The sequence below is a fragment of the Telopea speciosissima genome, chromosome 6, assembly GCF_018873765.1.
Source record: "Telopea speciosissima isolate NSW1024214 ecotype Mountain lineage chromosome 6, Tspe_v1, whole genome shotgun sequence".
Classification (NCBI taxonomy): Eukaryota; Viridiplantae; Streptophyta; class Magnoliopsida; order Proteales; family Proteaceae; genus Telopea; species Telopea speciosissima.
Genome location: NC_057921.1, coordinates 64,315,327 through 64,321,829, shown reverse-complemented (window position 1 = coordinate 64,321,829; position 6,503 = coordinate 64,315,327).

The following is a 6,503-nucleotide window of genomic DNA, read 5'->3' as shown; positions in this document are numbered from 1 at the left end:
AACACCGTCTCTCTCTCTCTCTCTCTCTCTCTCTCTCTCTCACAGTTATTTTGTAATGATCGACCCTGAGGTCAAACACGCAAAGATGTAAACTTTGATTTCTAAATAATTGTTATTAACTTAATCCACTGTTTAAGGACATTATCTTTTCTAGATTTTAGTAGTGGTACCTTAATTAATCATTTGCTATTAATAGGCTTATGACAGCAATTTATCCATTAATTTACTTATGTACCCCTTACGTTACTCTTAATATATTGACTGAGGGTATTAAGGTAAGAACATGTGTCCACTTGCATAATATACATAAGGTTGGATTTTAATCTTCTCCTATTCTTAAAGCTGGGCAATACAGTAGTGCTAGATGGAGATGTCGACACCTGATAGGCCGGACATCCAACGGTCCGAGCTCACCATAAGTCAATGAGTTTGGACAGTTGGATGTTCGAACTGCCATGTGTCGACATCTCCACCTAACACTGTCGCACCGCACAACTTTAGGGAATTGAAGAGGATAATTTTTCAGGTTCTCTCCTATGCTCGTGTGCAATTTCGAGCATTGAAGGGGGTATTACAAGAAACCTGTGAAAATAGGGGGGATATTTATGATATTTTACAGGGGTTGCTACAGTAATATGGGTGAAGGCACGCAATTTGGATTTTAGGCCGGTGTTGTGGTAAACTTAAACCCTTTATATATAAAGTCTTAGTTTTCTTCACCAATGGTGAAGAGAGAATCTCTTAACCCATGAGATCAAATCATCTTTTTCGATCAAAGAAGGATATTTAACGATGAGACTGACTGTTCCAAGGGTCCAATCACAACATAACCATGGTGGATGAAGATATTCTCTCTTCACCTGGGAGTATGGGGAAAGTTTTTCTTTGCTCATAAAATTTCTTAAGGGACATGTATGATCTCATTTTATTTCTTACGTCTGAAATGTCTTTTTCACTATTCCAGGAATTCTATCCAAACACAATGAACGAAGAAATTCTTGCTATCATGAATGAAGGAAAAGTTGATTATGAAAGTATTAAATGATGCACATTAGATTCTTTCCCTTTAATTGGCCAAGGGGGATGCATACGGCACAACACATGATTGATTTGTTTGTTTTTTTGTTTGTTTGTTTCTTTAAAGTGAACAAATCATTCTAATTGTTAGAGTTGAGTTGTGAGGATGTGCTTATCCACAAACATGTCTACAACTACAATTTTATATGTTTCTGTTTGGGCTTTGGATGCATAGGAGTTGTGGACCCAAAACCAATATTGAGTGGGTTGCTTGGCCTTGATGTCTCCAAAAAATATATATAAAAAGCACGGACTAAGTTTCCCTCCACCCATAGAGGACAGTTCACCCATCATCATAGGGTTCATAAACCCCTCGTAGAGTTTTTGTTTGTTCCAAAATACCTCTTGATACTCTTTCCCGCCCCCATTCACCATGGGTGGAGGGAAACTCGGTCCAAAAAGTATTATTGAATGGGAAAGTTCAATGTGATATGGTAAATTAAAGTCACCTTAAGGGGTAATTTAGGAACAACAAGTGGAGACATAAGAATTATATATTTTTAATTAAGATTATATTAGTCATAATAAAAATATTTAAAAGTGTCATTAGTGATTTAGGTGCTTTTTCGTCAGACAAAAATAAAAAAGAAAAAGAGTGCACGTGTGGTGGTCCATTTGTTGATGGCGTTGATGGGTACGCCCAGTAGTGCGTAAGATTAGGGTAGAGATGGGACCCACTTTCCATCTATAAATTCTCTCTCTATTTTTTTAACTAACTTTGCACGGTTGGGTTTGTTCATCCGTTCATCTGCTTTTTTCTGACTCTTTTTGGTCTCTTTTTTTGACAACTGATGTGTAAACCCCAACTCCCTCTCTCTCTCTCTAATCTCTATATAGGAATGAACCAAAAGGGGTATCAGGTAATAACTTTTTTAACCTTTACATATCTTTCGTTAGGGTTTCAATAAAGCATAGCCTTTTTTATTCAGCTTTTGTATGTCTTTTATTAGATTTCATCAAAGTTTATAACTTTCAAGGTTCCACTGGGTGGGTCCTCATATCCTGTCCCACGTGGCTAAAAAAGTTATGCCTAATCTCATGATTGCACGTTGTATAAAGTTATAATCTTTTGAGAGAGATCGAGGGATTTTCATATTCTTTAGTGTATCTTTAAAGTGTATCGGAGGATGAACATTGTACTGAAAAGATTAAAATCTAATGCACAAGTGAGGCGCATCGTCCAATACATTTTTAAAATATATTAAACAATACATCGTATTTGAAATGATAAAAAAATCAAAAAACAGATGGTAGCTTATAAGGATGGGGGGTGGCAGGTGGCATAACAAAGGTAAGCTCCTACCAGATGAGCCATTGCAGCATTACACGTGTGTCTCAAGTTGGTGGGTGGGTGGTTGTTCTGAAATAAATTAAAATAATTAAGAATTGTCCGGATAAACACTAAAGGCATTTACATTTAACTTGCCAAAGGCCTATTATGATTTAGGTTTTTAATGAAGAGTCATCATAACCATCTATCGTATATGGATTGTCTCTACTTCATTACAAAAAAATATTTATGGGTGTGTTTAACTATTTAGATTTTCTTTTGAGTTGACTCGTCTGGTGTGACTCAGGTGATGACTCGGTGATTCTTCTTCAAACTCATGATTTTCGAGTTGTGGTATGGATCGGCTGTGACCGATAATAGTTCTTAATCGTTATCAACCAAATACCATATCGGTCATATAACAAACAAGGTAATGACGGTTAAAAAAAAAGAGAGCAAGGAATCGATATTTTGAGGGGCCAAAACAGTCTAATCGGACCTGATATTGATATCGATCAAGGCAGATATGGGTACCGATATCTAAGTCCATGGTATGGATGGATGGATTGGACTATGATCAATGAATAATGGAAGGTGTTAATATTAGTACCCAATTTAAGTTATGTTGTACATTTATGGAGAAAGATCCCCACAATACTTTTTTTTTTTTTTTGATAAAAGATCCCTACAATACTGAAGAGGATATTCTTCTCATGCTTTCTCATATAATGGGTTCTGGGGTTCATATTGATACTCTCTCTTTCTCTCTCTCTCCCTCTCTTTTCAGACAAAATGTACATCTTCTACTAAACGAATTCTTATCATTGATTTTGAGTTCGCATACATAAATATATACTATTTATACCAAATTTCTTACTTAAATAGAATTGAATACCTACCATATACGACCATGCATCTTGTTTCTTTAGCCATATGTGTATGCACAAACACCTTCTCATAGTCTCTCGATTTCTAAAGTTTTATTTTATCACTTGACAAACTCTAATTGAATAAAATCTTGACATATATAGACAATGGATGTTCAAATCTACCTTCCACAAAATTTGACCCTCATTGCAAACAAAGTCCACCAATCCCAATGTGGAAAAAGATTTCATTGTTGACCTCCACCTTTTTTAAAAAAAATTTGGGGGTAGGGTGGGTATTTTTATCGGCTCCATTTTCCCAAGTTCCTCTAATAGAGGGGGTGGATCCCACTCGGGTAGTGTGTTTAGGTAAGCGTAAGATGGTCATTTCCACCTCCTCTATTAGATGAACTCAAGAAAATGGACCTGTCCAGGAAATAAAGCAGATAAAATATGGGGTGGGGTGGGGTGGAATTCATGGAGGAACTCTGCTTCTAAGCCATGGCTTTTAAACTTCTTATATATTCCTTTTATTTTTCTCCATTAATCATAAGGTTTTACACTTTTACCTTCCCTTTTGAGAGAGAGAGAGACAGAGTAAAATCAAGGTCAATGGTGGAGAATTTTCAAAGATCTAATGTTGGCTTGAAGAAGAAGATAGTTTGCGTTGAACTAAGAAAGTCATGGAAAATAAAAAGCAGCCACTAAATTAAGCCCATTACCTCTATCTATGGTTACATTTTTCCACTTATTATATATTTCTGGTTTTTGCCGTGTTTGAGGATTCAAGTTATCTCCATGAGCAGGAGTTAGCTGAAACACAAATTCGGGTTTTAGGAGGATTTAATAAAATCTAATGGTGTGGGCCCTTCGCTTAGCTGTAGTGGGCTTCAGAGTAAGTTCAAACTACAGCTAACTCAAGGCCCATCCATATCTATCGAGGTTGTCCATGTCAAAGGGCGGTGGGCCGGTGGGTTCAAGGTTGTTCCAACCTTGATTTTAGGAGGGAGTCATATGTTGATTCCACCATTATAGTTTATACTTTATAGTGCTCTATCAACATCATACACTTGTGAGTGAATTGTGATTAGAACTAGCCAGATTTTTATATATATGATGAGCCCATTAAGAGAGTATTTTTTTTTTTTTGGGCAACAGATTGCTGCCTGGTTGTGTAGCCCCTGTCCTAGCACAGGGAGCCAATGAGAGTGCACAGAGGAACATCTACCTGGATGAATATTTTATTTTTTTGTTTGGCTGAATAAATAGTTCACATCGTCTTGTGTCTGGGCGTAGAAACCACGCGAGTAGGAAGAGTTCTTTTTCCCTTTTAGGCAACAGATCGTTGATTGGTTGTGTATCTTCTACACTAGCGCAGAGGCCAATGAGAGTGCGTGCAAGAGCATTTATCTGGATGAGATTTTTTATTTCATTGGAGGTTGAATGATGTCATTCTACGTCATCTTGTATCTGGACACAAGAACCACGCGACCAGTCTTCGTTCTTTTTTTCCTTTTAGGACAAGAGATCGTTGTTTGATCGTGTAACCCATGCACCAGCACGGGGGGCCAATAAGAGTGTGTGTAGGAGCATCTGTGTGTGTATGTGATTTTTTATTTTACTGGGGGTTGAATGTTCATTCCGTGCCTCACACCCTTCGGTGTCAAGGTGCAAGAGCCACACGACCTAGCATAGGATTATTGTAATTTGTGACAACGTTAAGCTAATATTAGTTCCAAGTTCTAACTACTTAAGGAGCCAAAAAAAAAACACAAAAAAACCTACTTAAGAAGTTTATTTTAATTAAATTAATGGATTAGTAGGAAATAAAATTTAATGAAGTAATTAAAAATGCATTAATTAGGTTTTTCTCTAATTCTCGTGTTTATGATTTCTATGCTTTGTCGTGTATGATAATAATGATGACGTATTAATAGGGACAAAGCAAGCAAGGAAATAGACAAATAGTCAAATGGGCTGATGTGCAGTGAATCATTTCACAGGGGTGTCTATGTGTTGTTCTGTTCCGTTAATGCTGCAGAGAGTTGGGAGCTCTGGTTCACCTACCCGTATGTGTATCCTTGTCCTACAGTTAGGTGTTGACATGTGTCCTCTTTCTTCTATAAATATGACCTTTATCCGACAAGCCAACAACACGTAATATGCGTATACGACAAACGTACACATATGGGGTAGGTGATCTCGGCTCCAATGTAAGAATTTTGAAAGTGAGAGTCGACCTAATTGAGCCAAACTATAACTAATCATTTGAATTAAATTTTTTTAAAAAAAATTAAAATTAAAACAACTCAATAAATTCAATATGTTTTAGGGAAAAAGATCTCTCCTGATGGTGTTTCCTACACCCTCTCATAGGGCACTGTGAGATGCCGTTTCTGTAGTCTGCCCTCAACTAGGTAGATACCTAGGCGTGCTCACCCATTGGCCCAGACGTTTGTGTAGAGACCGTACAACCAAGTAGAGATCTCTTGTCTATGTTTTTATATATGAAAAAACGAAACTATATATAAAACTGAACAAAGGTCCAAAACCAACCATGTGACACCCTTGCCTCAATCCATTCACTATTAGGTCTACATTCGGTAACGAATTCCTCTTAATTCCATCACTATTATGGCTTGTAGACGTACAAGAATGTTCTCTTCCTTCCATGGCCTTGTTTCAATTATTAAATCATAATTTTTTTTTAAAAAAAAATTCCATGAAAGGAAGAAAGTTGATTGTAAAATTTAAAAGGGGTGGGGAATAAAAAAAAGTATCAATAAATCTTAAAACTTTTGGAATTTTTTTCATTACCCAATCAAATCCGTATTGCAAATTCTCAAACCCCCTAATATGTTGAAAGGTTGTTAATAGTGTTACAATAGTTTGTGACGTTTCTAGAAATCATGTGACAGGCTTGAACTGTCCATTTTCATAGTTTTTTCAATCTAGACCGTGTATTCCTAAATTAGATCATGTTTTCTCTATTCAACCGTCAGAATGGATACATAATCTGTTTTTTTTTTTTTTTTGGATAGGCGATACATAATCTGTTAACATGACAGAATAAATATCTTGACAAGTTTGAAAAATTTATCAATCCACGTGACAATATTATTTTACCTATTTTGAGACAGAACATAAAAAATCCTGTATGAATTATTCTTATTTCAATGACATCATAATATTCAGGTTGGAACCCTCAATTGAACTTATTTGTCAATGGTATCATCTAGGTAGGTTCTTTGGATTGAGTTCCTCTTCAAGGAGCCCAGCACACTCAGGGG